Source organism: Hippoglossus stenolepis, chromosome 5, assembly GCF_022539355.2.
Source record: "Hippoglossus stenolepis isolate QCI-W04-F060 chromosome 5, HSTE1.2, whole genome shotgun sequence".
NCBI lineage: Eukaryota > Metazoa > Chordata > Actinopteri > Pleuronectiformes > Pleuronectidae > Hippoglossus > Hippoglossus stenolepis.
Window position 1 is genome coordinate 9547859 of NC_061487.1, and position 13862 is coordinate 9561720.

Sequence of the window (13862 nt, forward strand, 5' to 3'; positions counted from 1 at the left end):
AGAGAAGGGAGAAGGAGGGAGGACGGCAAAATGGGAGGGGGTAGCATGAGGGAAGGAGGAGTGGGAAAAGTTTGAGCAGGGGAGACTGAAAGAGAGGGAGCAATCGCCACTGAGAGATAGGAGTCAGCGTGAGTGAGTGTGTGAGAGAGAGGAGAAATTGCTGTAAACATTTTAACCCTGGAGGAGGCCGGACAAGAGGAGGGCTCTCACAGTCTTTGTGCCTGTTTCAAACTTTGTATGCCCTCAGAGCTGTAAACTCAAGGTCTGTCCTCTGTTGTGTGCACCGGCAGGGACTATGCTAAAGTGAGAGAAGCCAGAGGCAGGAGTTGGACTGCAAAAACCAAAGAGAAGAGAGAGAGAGAGAGAGAGAGAGACAGAAAGAGGAGGAGATAGGTAAAAGGAGAGAGGGGGGAGAAAGCCAAACTTCTCTCAAGGAAAGGAACCATGCAAGTGGATGCTGTTTTCTGTGGGGTCAGGTTACGAAAAATGAGAGACCACTCCAAGAGCACTTCATCAGGGCTCAGCCAGCTCAGAAAGGTAATGTGAAGAGTTAAAGAGTGACAGTGGTTGTTTGTGTGCTTATTTTCTCAAATCCAATGTAAACTGAGATTTCTTTGTGGTATGCTGGACACATGGAGGTTGAGTTCAAAATCATTCACATTGCTTCAGGATCCATCTTTATGTGTGTGCCTCTACCTCACTCATATTCTTTGCAGTCTATACATATGCTTGTGTGTGACCTTGAATGTGTCAGCCTGTATTTGTGTCAGCGTACAGACTACATAGATGCTTGTGTGGGTGGTAAGTGTAAATGTTTATTGGAGCAGTATTTCATTCTGAATTTTCTGGTGTGGCTCCAGGTAGAGTGTCCCTCCAGTAGCCAGTCTCAGTCTGTCTGCACTATGTCCATTACTGCTGCCCACAAGAGACTCATCCGCACCTCACTGAAGTATCTGAGCACACGTGAGCACATGCACACTCAGTGGTTTTCTGTTTTCATCTGCTTATTAAAGGGAAACAAAGTGTAGATGGACGGTTTGGCTGCCATTTGGATAAGAGTGCGAGTGCACACTGAAACCATCACGCTCTAAACCAGCTTGTCGAGGGGCTAGAGAGCGACAGTGGAGAAAGAGAGGAGAGGATAAGCGAGAGGAGCTTTCTACACTGTGAACAAAGGCACCTCTTCATGTATGAGTCCCAGCGCCTGTATTGTTGAGGAGGAGGTAGGCAGGGCTGGACATCTCCCCAGGCAGGACAGATGAGTTCAGCCTCAGGTGGCTCCAACAAGTCGAGCTTATCAGTGATAAGGAAATGCTTTTTGTTTGCATACACATGACTAGGCATTATTAGACACTGTGCAGTTGGGTTTGAATTGTATTAGAGCTCTTTCAAACTCATACAGGTCTCAGAGTAACACAACTGGTGCAGCTTATGACGACTATATTCAAGTTTTTAAGTGTTTTCATTCAACCAGCGACTGTTTTTAGACCTTGGACGTACTCTGATGCACAGGAAGGGATTCATTCCAAATGTCTAGCATTGTTATGTTATGCAATGTTATGCAGCAACAGCAGTGTCTTTGGAATTTACAGAAATATTAGCAATTAGCACAAGCTGTGACAGCCACAGTGACCCCAACTGTTTTAGTGCCAAGTGATCAGATGCACAATGACCACAGCAAAGACACCACCAAGATATAAAAAGGTGATTCTGTTTAGTTGTAACTTTCTGTAAGAAGTTGTTAGTTCTAGGAGAAATGAATGGGGTTTTCAAATCCTTTACTCATGCAATAGTCTGTTAAATTACCCATGTGGACTATCAATTTTTCATCGTAAACATTATTTATATTTCTGGACAGATTGCAAGCTTAAGGCCTAAGGCACAATTTGAAAGCATTCCATACCTCATAAACCTTTTGTAAGTGGTATTTTTATGATAAGGAATATAGTGAAACTCGTGAGACCAACTTTATCTTCTCTGAATTGCTGCATTGTTATCGTACTGCCACCAGCTCACAACATGTGGACTTGCAGTCAACAGGGATTGCTTTTATGGCACTTTGAGAAGTCAAGTCTGGTATTTAGGTAAAAGCCATTACAGTGCCACTAGTGTTCCTTTGTTGATAGCTCATCTACTTGAGTAGTATTATTTTGGCATTTAATATAGTTGCTTGGTGACTGCAGAATAACATTTTAATCACAATGTTATCTTTCGTATTTCCTGACGGCAGACGTCTTCCACTCTACTTAGCATTTTAGCAAGTTTCTCACATGTACAACTTTTATACATGGTTTTTCATTGAAAGACTAAACCCACCATTACGACACATTAAGCAGGTAGTGGCATGCTATTCAAAGAAAGGGCGTCTCATGTTCCACCTCAGATTTGGGCATGAACGTGTGATCAATTGACATATTTGATCTCAGCCTTTTTGATTAGCATAGCAGCTGAAGATTTTACTTTCACATTGGTCTCAAAGAAGAGCTTCGGCCGGTCAATAGAAGTCTTACTAAACCCTAATCAGCATTCTTCCTCTCTGGCTCCTGTTTCTGTCCGACCTGACGGGGTATTTACTTAACTCAGTAAGTTGGAGAGTATATTGAATTGAGACTGGCTGACTCTCTGTGGAGAGGTTTATGGGGTTGGAGATAAAGAGACAGGGACTGACTGTCTGCTAGTCAGCAAGGTTGTAATAAGTGGACTGCAATCTTTGTGTGTGTGGGTGTGTGTGGGTGTGTGTGTGTGTGTGTGTGTGAGGTCTGCCAGATTGGGTCAGTTGTTTACATTCTGACTCAGGGGCAGAGGCTAACTGTCTGCATGACTGCTGTTCAAGACTGTTGTGCACTGTGGTGGAAAACTGGGTATTTGTGACCTTATGTCATCATTCTTCTGCTCTCAGTGATTCATTTTACACACACGCACACTCATTCAGTCTCTGGGTATTTTTCTCTAATTGCACACCGCTCTCTGTTTCATTTATTCATTTTCTTTTTTCTGTCTTTCACGCCAAAACATCAACACACTCACAGTCATGGCATTCTCACTCTTTTTCTTATTGCCAGTGCCAATCCATCTTCTCATTCTCATGGCCCATGATATTACGATACACACTAAACTAAAAAGTCATCAGCATGAATCAACTTGCTTTTCAGGGGGAAAAAAATCCCTGAAAACCTAAACTCCAGATGTTTTGTATCGTGACAAGTCTGTGATCTCTCACAACTGAATCCAATGGTTGTTTTGTTTTCTTGGAAGCACGCTGAAGCGGAGGAATCAGTTTGGATAGTTGATACGAGTCACTTGAGTGCAAATACTGTACGTCCAGGAAAACTGTTTTTTGCTTCACGTTGACACTATTGGCTGAATTTACTAGAAAGTTAACTATTAGATGACCGTTTCACATGTGGGCGCATTTTACATAGACTTATTTACAAACCTTTTACAATAGACGTATGTTTGTACATGTGTTTATGTGCACAATCAGGAATGAGTGCATATGTAACTTGTGAATGTATATGTACATTAGTCTGTATACGTGTTATTGTTGTCATGTAAAATGATGATGGCGTGGTGATTTTTCATGGTTTCACTTCAGTAGGTTGATGACAAACCGTCGGTGCAGTCGTGCATGGTCTGTTTTTGAATGCGTGTCTGTGAGTGTATTCGCAGATGCAACCTGTGACATCTGTCTCCTCCATTCTTCTCCTCTCAGAGAAGTGACAGCAGGGCTTTAGGAGGCTACACACTGTCCTCCCCTCCTCTTACAGGAACTGGCTTTTGACAGCCACTCTGCAGGGTGGCCCGCAACTTTAAGACCCCATTGAGCCAATCTCCTGCCGTCACCGAGCTGCTGTTGTTGCCACGGTGACACACTCAGAAAAAAATGTGTCCTGTGGTGACGGTGAAAGAATTCCTCTTGTTTCAGAGATATGGTGGGGAGTATTGTCTGTGATGTTGGTGGATGGCCATGGGTTATGATCAAAAACACCCCCAACCCCCTCCACACACACACACACACACACATGCATGCATGGATAATGCATACCATCTTAGACGCCCATAACCCTGTCCTTGTAAGAGCTAAACCATCACACATACATACATGCATGCATAGATAATGCATACCATCACACTGGATACTGGAGGCATTCATCCAGTTGGCAGCTGGCCATGTTCTTTTTAATTTGGTGCACCTTTAACCCTTACATGCTCACACACGCACACACACACACTTTCTCAAACTGCGTGTCGCTTTCAAGCTGTTGCTCTGTCTGGCAGTTTCACTCTGTTCAGTGTCTGAGTTGTATTAGGAAGAAATCAGACCATGGATCCGGGGGAAGTGGTTGCTGTGACTCTAATTAGGACATTTAACAGGACAAGCTGAATCCCTGTGCTACTGCGTGGTTTACACAGTCTGAAATACAGAATGTGAGTCTCTTGCTTTAGAGCGGGACAATATACAAAATCAGCGACAGTTTGATGGTATTGTGTTTAAATCTTGGAAAGATCTTCCGGCTGAGTGAGGACCAGCCAATACCTCAGTGTTGGTTGCTCGATGTGGCTTTGCAGCTTGTGCCCACAGTGTGTGTCGGTCACATTCCATCACACACACACACACACACACACACACACACACACACACACACACACACACACACACACACGTGAATACAAACACATACCCACACATACTTGAAGACCTACTGACATATTATACATGTGAACATGCATTTATCTTTTCTTGACCATTGACAATTTGGAAAAAGAACTTAGGCACGGGTTGCCATGTTATGATGAACATTCCAAGCAAATTGGGAAAAGTTACCGCACGCTTTGTTAGTTGGTTTATGTGCAGCTCGTCTGTGTAATATTGGACATGGAAAAACTGTAAGATGAATGATCTCCCTCTTTTCTCTTCTCTTCTCTTCTCTGAGAATGAGAAGAATGTTGTTTACCTTTCATTGTGGGGATCCACTCCATAAAACAGTGTCCGGAGTTTCATCCAAGTGTAACGTCTTAATGAGTAGATACTCCAGACTCGCTGCAGACACAGAGGAACTTTGATCACACCGAATCATATCTAAACACTGTCTTGTTTAGGGCGAGAGCTGGGAAAATGGTAGTTTTCTATTTGGGTTTCTCCAGTGTAATGATGGATACAATCTTGTCTTTTATTTTAATGATATGTAGTTGTATCGTCGAATTTGTTGTGTTTCCTGAACCTGGTTTAAATTCTAGTCTTTTTAGCTCTGTATGAATAAGATCTGACTGACTATCTTTTGTTTCATGTCAAGACCAGAAGAACACAGGGAAAATGTTCACTCTCTGGTATAGTTGGAAGGGATATTTGTTACCGTACAGACAAGATGTTCCCCCTCAAAATATTTATTTTGATTAACAAAATCCAGGTCATTATCCAAATCCACACAAAATTATACCTGCTCAAAGATATTATAACTCTACAGATGTATGATATTTTCAATTCTGCATTATTTCTTGAGAAATTCACAAAACCCTATTCTGCAATGTTTAAAAAAAAGTGGAAAAAAGAAACCTGGACCTGCTCCAACATTCATTGAGTTCTTCCCTGACCAAGACCACATCCCTCCAAGTTTTGTGAAAATCCATCAAGTAGGTTTTTTGCATAATCCTGCTAACAAACAAACACATGCAGAGGAAACCAAAACCTCCTCACAACACGTAATTATATATTACATGTATACGTTTTTGGCCGTTCATACAAAGTTATGTTGCTCTTATAAATTACAGTCAACTTACATAAACAGACTTAATGAAAACATACAATTAGGCTTAGTTGTTGGTAAAGACATATATTGTAATGAAAGTAAGTTAAAGCATTTTCTGAGGTTTATGAGGAGATGATCTTCAGATCAGCGTATATTGGCTTGCTTTACCCCTCTGCATTTCACTTTCATTTATCACCCACTGGCGGTCTTGGCCCAGGTTCACAGTTGTCGGTCATAGGGTGTGTGGAGGTCACAAAAGTGAGCTCTGACCTAAACTGCGGAAGAGAACTTTCCCAAGCTCTCGCCTTGAGAAATCTGTTCCTATGCAGGCATGCAGAGGAGTAGAGGAGCAGGGGAGCAGGGATGGGATGGGGGGGCGCTGGTGGGAATTATTGAGTAGAACCGTTAAATTGTGAAGAGGGGAAGGAAACAGGAAGAAGAAGGAGAGGAGAGGGGTTTAGCAGCACAGAGACTGCGGCTTGGAGGAGAAATTTGATCCAGGGCCCAGAGAATAATGTTAGTGTGCTAGGAAAGCCTTGTTATTGTTGAAAGATCTGTTGGTCCACTCACTGCTGCGCATTCACTGTGGCTGACGCTGTTTTTTAAGAGAAAAGGTTTGGCCATTATGCTCAGAAATCCCACATTGTGTGTCAGCACAATGTAATATCAGATAGCTGTAAATACTGCCCACTGCAGGGAGCAGTATTATCCCTGAGAATAATGGTGTATTCAATGACACTTCCTCACTCGTCTGTAAGATCCAGGCTCTATGGGTGTTGTTAACAGCATAGACAGTTAGTGCTGAGGTGTAAGACATGCCTTGTCAGTGTGTAAGGGCGTGGTGAAACAGAATACAGCTGTGGTTGCAGACACCAGACGGCAAGTGTGTCTGTCACTTGCAATATCACCTTTAGATTTGTATAAATTGCTTCATCCATTGAAATCCATCACTGCCTGCCAAAGGCTTATTGCCAGGAAGAGCTCCATGGCCCCCTTTGTTTTGGCAAACCCTCCTGTCAATGGCCTTTATTTACTTTGTCGGTGATGATTTATACTTGGTCCTGCAACAACACTGCTCCAACCACAGGTGCATCTACACAAAGGTCTTGTCTCTTAGACAGGATGAGTGCTCGGGGTTCTCTAATTTGTCTTTGGAAGTAATACAGATATTTTTAAAAGGTTGTTGTCCAACATGAGTAGATGAAAATGTGTCTTTCACCCTTCTCAGTAATAAGTGAAAAGCTCAGGATACAGAAACAGGAAAACGGAGGGGATCAACGAGGTCATTTAGATGCATCAACTGGAAAAAATGAATGTCTGCAAAAGATTTGTGGCAAACCATCAACATAAGTCGAAGGTTTCACCCGCTGCTGGTGCAGGAGGAAAAGTCGAGGGATCAGCAAAGTCGTTAGAATAAATCCTTGAGGAAAACTGGATTTATAGTATGTCGAAAACTTAGTAGCAATCTATTTATCAATGTCAAGATATTTCAGTTTGAGATGATTGAAAACATTATAGATAGAAACAAGAGAATATGGCTGTACAAAAGTATTCTATAAATGAATGCATATTTAGTAAATGAGGCTGGAATTAATACAAATTAGTCCTCCATTTTATCTCAAGCTTTAATTCATATTTAAAGTTCTCTTCTGTGTCAAAACTAGTTAGAAAAATGTGTAACTCAGACATGTCTAAAGGAATTAGTGTTGATACTTGTTGTAAACAGCCACACTCAGAGGAGGGGTGAGAAACCTGAAGTCATACAGATGCAAAAAGTCTGTCTTTGAACTCCATGAATGTTAGGTCTTTTCATCTTCTCTTTTCATCTTGAAATATTTGCATTCTTTTTGCTTTTTTCAGTGGCAAATGGAAAATGAGTTATGTAAGAACTATGCTTATATCTCACAACCACGCACCTGTAGCAAACCACTGTGTGTCCTATTTTCTTTAAGTGACAGAATTGATGAATTCCTCCATTGAAAATGTGTCTTCGGATACTGTTAGACGACCCGACAAGCACTTGTGTTTGAAGCACATCGAGGCCTTCAGCTACACCAAGTCCTTGGATGCTGTCTGAAGATGGACCTGTGTTTTCAGCTGCAAATGCACCCGATGTGGATTTGGCAGCAGCAGAGTTGGACAGGGTTATGTAGGCCAAAGTGAGAGCTGTTTAAAAAGCAGGTTGGTGGGACAAGTTGGCATGGACCCCTGCTCTGTTGAGCCAGCGGGGTAATTGGGAGCAGACTGAGGATGAGTCAGGAACTCTGCTGACGGGAGCTTGCTGCCGGTGGGTAGGAGGAGGGGCTGACATGTCTTTGTGAGGGGATGGACGGACAGATGCTCCACCTCTGCAAGCAGACGAAACATGACACCCTTTCCCAGATGGGGGGATACAGAGAGATTTGTTTGCTCTTCCTCCAAAACAGATCCACGCCCCTCCTCCTCCACTTCTTTTTTTCCCCCCTCTTATTAGGATGAGCTTGTCTCTTTCTCTAGCAGAAAGGATTCTCTTCTCTTCACTGAGCTGCTTAAGACCCGTTTCTATTTGTTGGAGGAAGGTACAAGCAATTGTTTTCATTTATAATCCAATTTCCCCCAAGGTCACTATAGTTTTTATAACTTCTCTGGGCTTAAAATTGTTTTACATTATCCACTTGATTTTTCACCTTTTATCAGGCCAACATGTTTAAATGCTTCACATTTCTATTTCTAGAAGTGCTTATCACTCTGCAGACTTTAGTGCATCATTAGCCAGGAAGCGGCACCATTTGCAGTCAGTGGAACGTGGAATGGAAGCCACAAACTCCAAAGGGAAAAGGAGACCTTCCCCCCTTTTAAAAGCCTGTGGTTAAACTGTTACAGGGCGGTCATTTGTTAACTCTGACAGGTGGAGTGGGTAAGAAGGACTTTAAGGGAGGATTTTGCTGAGTTTGTCTGTAGTTTCCCTTCCTTTTCCTGCCTTTTTTGACCTTGTGGTTGTCAGAGCTGTCACATATATCTACAATTCAAGAACTCAACATCTTATTGAATCCGTAAGGAAAACTGATTACTTCATTTTAGAAGCTGGAGGTCGTCCTACACACTTCCTGCAAGTCATATCACACTTCCTTTCTGTTTGTGTGCACAGACACAAGAAAATAACTACTCTTTCCATGCATAATAAGCCTCCTAAATTGAACACCCCTTGGTCGTGCTGTGCACCATAATTACATCCACAGTGGCGCTCTCAGTGGCTCCAATTATAATTAAGGTTTGTTTATACATTTACTGAGGTAATATTTTGGCCCATTCTTCCAGCTCCCAGTGGGATCGTCTGTAGACACCCTGGCAGTCAGGAGTTTCAGATATAAACAACAACCATAATAACAAGAAGATCGGCACGTGTGGCGTTAAAAATACAACAATGAATACATGCGATATATTTAGAGTGGATTGATAACCAAAAAAAACATGTAGGGAGAAATGAATTGTTTGTGGCATCCCCCTTCCTGTATTCCTGTCTGGTTCTGGCTATCCCAGTTTCAATGCTGTCTCATGTCCGTCCTCTCCTAACAATAGACGGAGCAGGGGGAGAGGTGGAGGGGCAAGAGGACACAGCACAGCAGGACAAGAGCACTGTCAATGGGATTGGACAGGACACTTCGCAGCAGGGTGGCTTGTGCAGGCACTGTGTGTGTGTGTGTAAATTGATTATATTTATATAACAATTTTCTAGTCTTATCCACCACTCAAAGAGCTTTCCACTACAAGCCACATTCAACCATTTACAAACGAGTTAATACAGCGCTACAATATGCTGCACCTTTTCTATCACACATCATTCACACACTGCCGTCTCTGAACTGCTACAGTTAAAACGTATTTTTACACTTCTCAGTTACTACACGTTGATTTCTTTGTAGCCTACGGCACATTATCAACACTGACCACCACGTAATGATACATAATTTTTTCTTAAATTGGTCAAATCATTTTTCTTCATTCATTGAGTCCCTCCTGACTCAACTCGCTATCTTTCTCACTTTATCTCACCAGTAAACAGACACACACACACACACACAAACATTGTCATCGGACACATCTGTTAAGTCAGACTGGATAAAAACAACATAATTTGGTCTTCATGAACACAAATGTCTATGATGATAGACGAGTGAGAAAGAGAGTGGCCACAGGCATGTTAATATCAGGTGTGAACACATGAACTTAACTCTGTCCAATTGTGATCGGATCTCTTAGGACTGATGTTAATACCAGGTCCAAACAGGGCCGGTGTGTGTGTGTGTGTGTGTGTGTGTGTGTGTGTGTGTGTGTGTGTGTGTGTGTGTGTGTGTGTGTGTGTGTGTGTGTGTGTGTGTGTGTGTGTGTGTGTGTGTGTGTGTGTGTGTGTGTGTGTGTGTGTTTGTCTAAGGGACAGCTGAAGTAGGCATCTTTACCTCTGAAGATCATACAAAAGGTAATCGCAGGCCTGTTGCTTGTTTTCGGATACAAAATAGGCACATAGGGGCAGCCAGCTGATAGTAATGTGTGCGGTAGGATGAGAAAAGAGAGAGATTAAGTGATGAAGATGAGAGAGAGGTAAGCATGGCATGCAGGAAAAGTGGATAGTTTAAATGAGAGTATAGGTTCCTGGCTTGTACGCCTGTTCCCTGGCTGTCAGTCACACTTTCTGGCAGATACACGCACTGATACAGGCGCACACAGTTGCAGAGCTGGCCTGTTTGGCTCGAGTCCAAAGCCTTGCTATGAAATCAGCTTGGGAAAGCAGCGGGGGCCCTGAACAGGACACAGAGAGAGAGAGAGAGAGAGAAAAAGAGAGAAGGAGACTGCTGAGCCCAGATAAAATTCCATTGTTTATTTGCCCAACCCTCTCCTTCCCTCCTCCTCTCCATACATCCCTTCCTTTACCATCAACTTTTCCTCTATACTTCATCGGGAATCAAGCAAAACCTTCCCAAAGTCGGCCAGGTCAAGGCAGCATGTCAGTCATTGTGAAATCCCCCCATATTGCTCAAACTCTTTATGTCATATTCTGTCAGCCATGCACTGTTGTACATGAATGAACTCTGCTTCACATCTGCGCAGCATAAGACATGGTACAGTCGAGTATGAAAGAGATTTAGGATTACAAACCAGTGCCCCTCCATCGTCTATACTTCGCTCCCTCCTCCATCATACTTTTCTCCCCACAACTCAATGACTGAATGGGAATGAAAGAGAGAGAGTGAAAAGGAGAAATAAAAGAGTGGAGGAACGTGGAGGAAAAAAGCAGCCAAGTTTGCTATTCCAGAACGAGCTGGCTAAATGTGCAGTCTTGCGTTAAATTGATTACAGGCGAAGCTTTGGCACATGCTATAGGGAGCCACAGCATGTAGGGGATAGGGTCTTCAACTGAGCCGGGGTGTAGAAAGAAAAATAAGAAAATTAATAATCTATAATATATAATTACCATTTTGGGCTATCATTTTCTCTCCTTGTCCTAGTTTGACGTAAAACCTCGCTCAAAATGTTGACAAGTGGTTTTAGGGGGCTGCCACTTTTGGTTGCTTGCTGTATTTGACTCAATGTCCTGATAACTGTGAAACGCAGCGTGGGCCGGCAGCGACTTTGCCCTTTTTAGGTATTTTGAAATGACAGAGAGTAAAAGAGAGCAGTCTTAGGAAGAACAAGCACGGAGCGGTGATGTCATGATGTTAGCTGTTTCTGCCGAGCTGGACCGAGAGATGGAGGGACGGTGGGATGGAGGGGAGGATGAAATCTTTATGAGAAGCAGCTGTTGGGGAGAGGCAGGCCTCCAGAGCGCTGCAGCAGCAGCAGCAGCAGCCAGTCAACAGCTCACTGACAACAAGCCAGAGGCCTGATAGAGCTCGCTATGAAACTCTGACAGCACCACCTACCCACACTGTGATAAAGCTAATCAACTCATTCAACTGCAACAGCACCTATCACCAAACTTTTACATGATAGTACAAAGAGCTCAACAGCATAGATACAAACCGAAAAAGGCTCACTGATAATATCCCTGTGTGAGTTGATATTGTCGACTGCATTACATTCCACTGTGAAGAGTATTAAAGAGAGAAATACAAAATACATTTTGGGAAAGTGAGGACCTTTTGGCCGGTCCTCACTTTGTGACCCCCCTTTAATGGACTGTTTGGGGGTTAAGACTTGGTTTTACCGTTAGGAATAGAATTAGGTTTTGGTTAGGTTAGGGTTAGGGTTAGGCATTTAGTTTAGATGATAAGGGTCAGGGTTGGGGGCTAGGGAATGCATTATGCCAATTAGTGTCCTCACTAAGGACGTCATGTTGGGTTGCAACTTGGTATAGTAAGGTGTGGTAAAAATAGCATGTTGTAGCAATGATTTTTTCTATCCATTTGATGTGGGTTGTTAGCTGCTCGCATGAACTCCTGGTAAAATTATTTATTTATTTACTATCCATCTTCTATCTTTACAATCTTTGTTTTAAACTAATTACTATTATTACTATTACTATTTTAGAATAAGTGTTGTTATGATACAACACCCCATTCTCAGTGGTACATGTGAGTGCATGTTTACAAGAATCTGTCCACTGCCAGATACTTGGTGTCCATCCACTGATAGAAATCTTCTGCAGGGTTTGTTATGCAACTGATGGTTAACTCTGATGCCCTGCCTCTGACCCAGACTGCTGCTTTTTCTATCTAGTAAAAGGCTTTAAGGCGTTAAGGGTCTTGTGCTGTTCACTGAGCACCAATCCTTTTTCATCTGAGGCCAAGACTGGAGCTTATCTTTTACGAAATATATTTCCGAAGCGTTTTTTATCTGAGGGTCATTAGATAAATGAGCTAAAACTGACAATAGAGGGATTCCATGAATAGAAGGTGAAAAATTAAAAGGCAATAATCTCCTTTCACACTCGTTGCTGCCATCTTCTTCACCCAGCACTCCGCCACACTGCTGATGAACAATATCCCTTCCTCTGCCGCAGCTCGCTCGTCACACGGCTGAGGCTGAAGGGGGGCGGGGCAGTCAGAGGTCTTTCGGGTTGCCGTTTCCCGTGATGTTTTTATTGGCCTCAGCAGATGGCTTCCCTCAGCCTCTGTATTATTATGGTGGTCATCCTGCACTGGGGGTTCGGGTTAACAATAGTTGCCAATCGCTGCAGAAGACAAAAGCCTTTGCTGCCACTAGAAAAAGGGGTTTCTTCAATAAACGGAGCGCTGGCACTGCTGTCAGATAAACTGCTTTTTGGAGATGTGAAGACACTGCTGCTGTTCAGGTTCAGGCAAGTGTTTGGAAGCACTGTCTTGAATGCATGAGTCAAGTTTGGGATATGTTCAAACCCTTTATAAATCAGAATTACGTAAAAATACAAAATGACCTTTTAAGGTATTACTAGAATCTCCACTGAGCAGATCTTTCTGTTTTGGCCTCGGGGCTCTAAACAATGAAGTAGAACAGCCTAAAAGCCTGCACTGTTTTCACTGTGCAACAGTATACTTATATTATTCTTTGCAATATCCACTTTCCTCTTTAGTTTTGACAACCCCTGTCTCCCCCAGCCCCCCACTTTCCTCTTCCATTTGCTCCCTCTGTTCATATCTCCCATCTTTCCTCTCCCCCTGTGATATGTAACACCCTCCCCAGTCCAAGAAAAAAATGTAACTGTAAAACTAGAAGGCTCTATACATTCTTTATAGTCCCCCTTGCCCAGCCCCCAACCCCCCACTTTTCATTGCAGGATTTCTGTTCCTCATTTGTGTTTTGGTTTTTAGTAAGGAGAAAAGAATCAAGAGGGAGAGGAAGGGGGTAAAAATTGGTTGATGTTTCCCCTCAAACACGTGACCTCTGCTTGGCTCACAGCTGAAAATAATTTGAGCCTACAAGCGAGTGGATGGCTGACGCAAACCTTCATCCTCCTCCTTTTTCCTCCCTCTGGGGGGGCTAGGCCTTGGACTGATTGTGGAGGGATGGGGGGGCGGGGGTAAAGACAAAGAAATGAAGTTCTGTAAGTTAAACTGTGAGCAAAACTAGAAGGTAAAAGATGACACGTTGTGCACCGTAGTGTTTTGTTCTTTTATTCTGGAAGAAAAAAAACATACTAGCTTTTTGGCTCAGTCTGAAACA

The 13862-nt window shown here is 42.9% G+C and overlaps 1 protein-coding gene across 1 annotated transcript in view; it reads left to right on the forward strand.

Annotated features, from left to right (window-relative positions):
• si:dkey-82f1.1 (DENN domain-containing protein 2A) overlaps positions 1–13862 on the forward strand; it is a 33665-nt gene continuing 19803 nt past the window's right edge. The window contains exon 1 of the mRNA XM_035156454.2: positions 1–537. The gene's annotated coding sequence lies outside the window, so the exon portion shown is untranslated. The remainder of the gene's footprint in view (positions 538–13862) is intronic.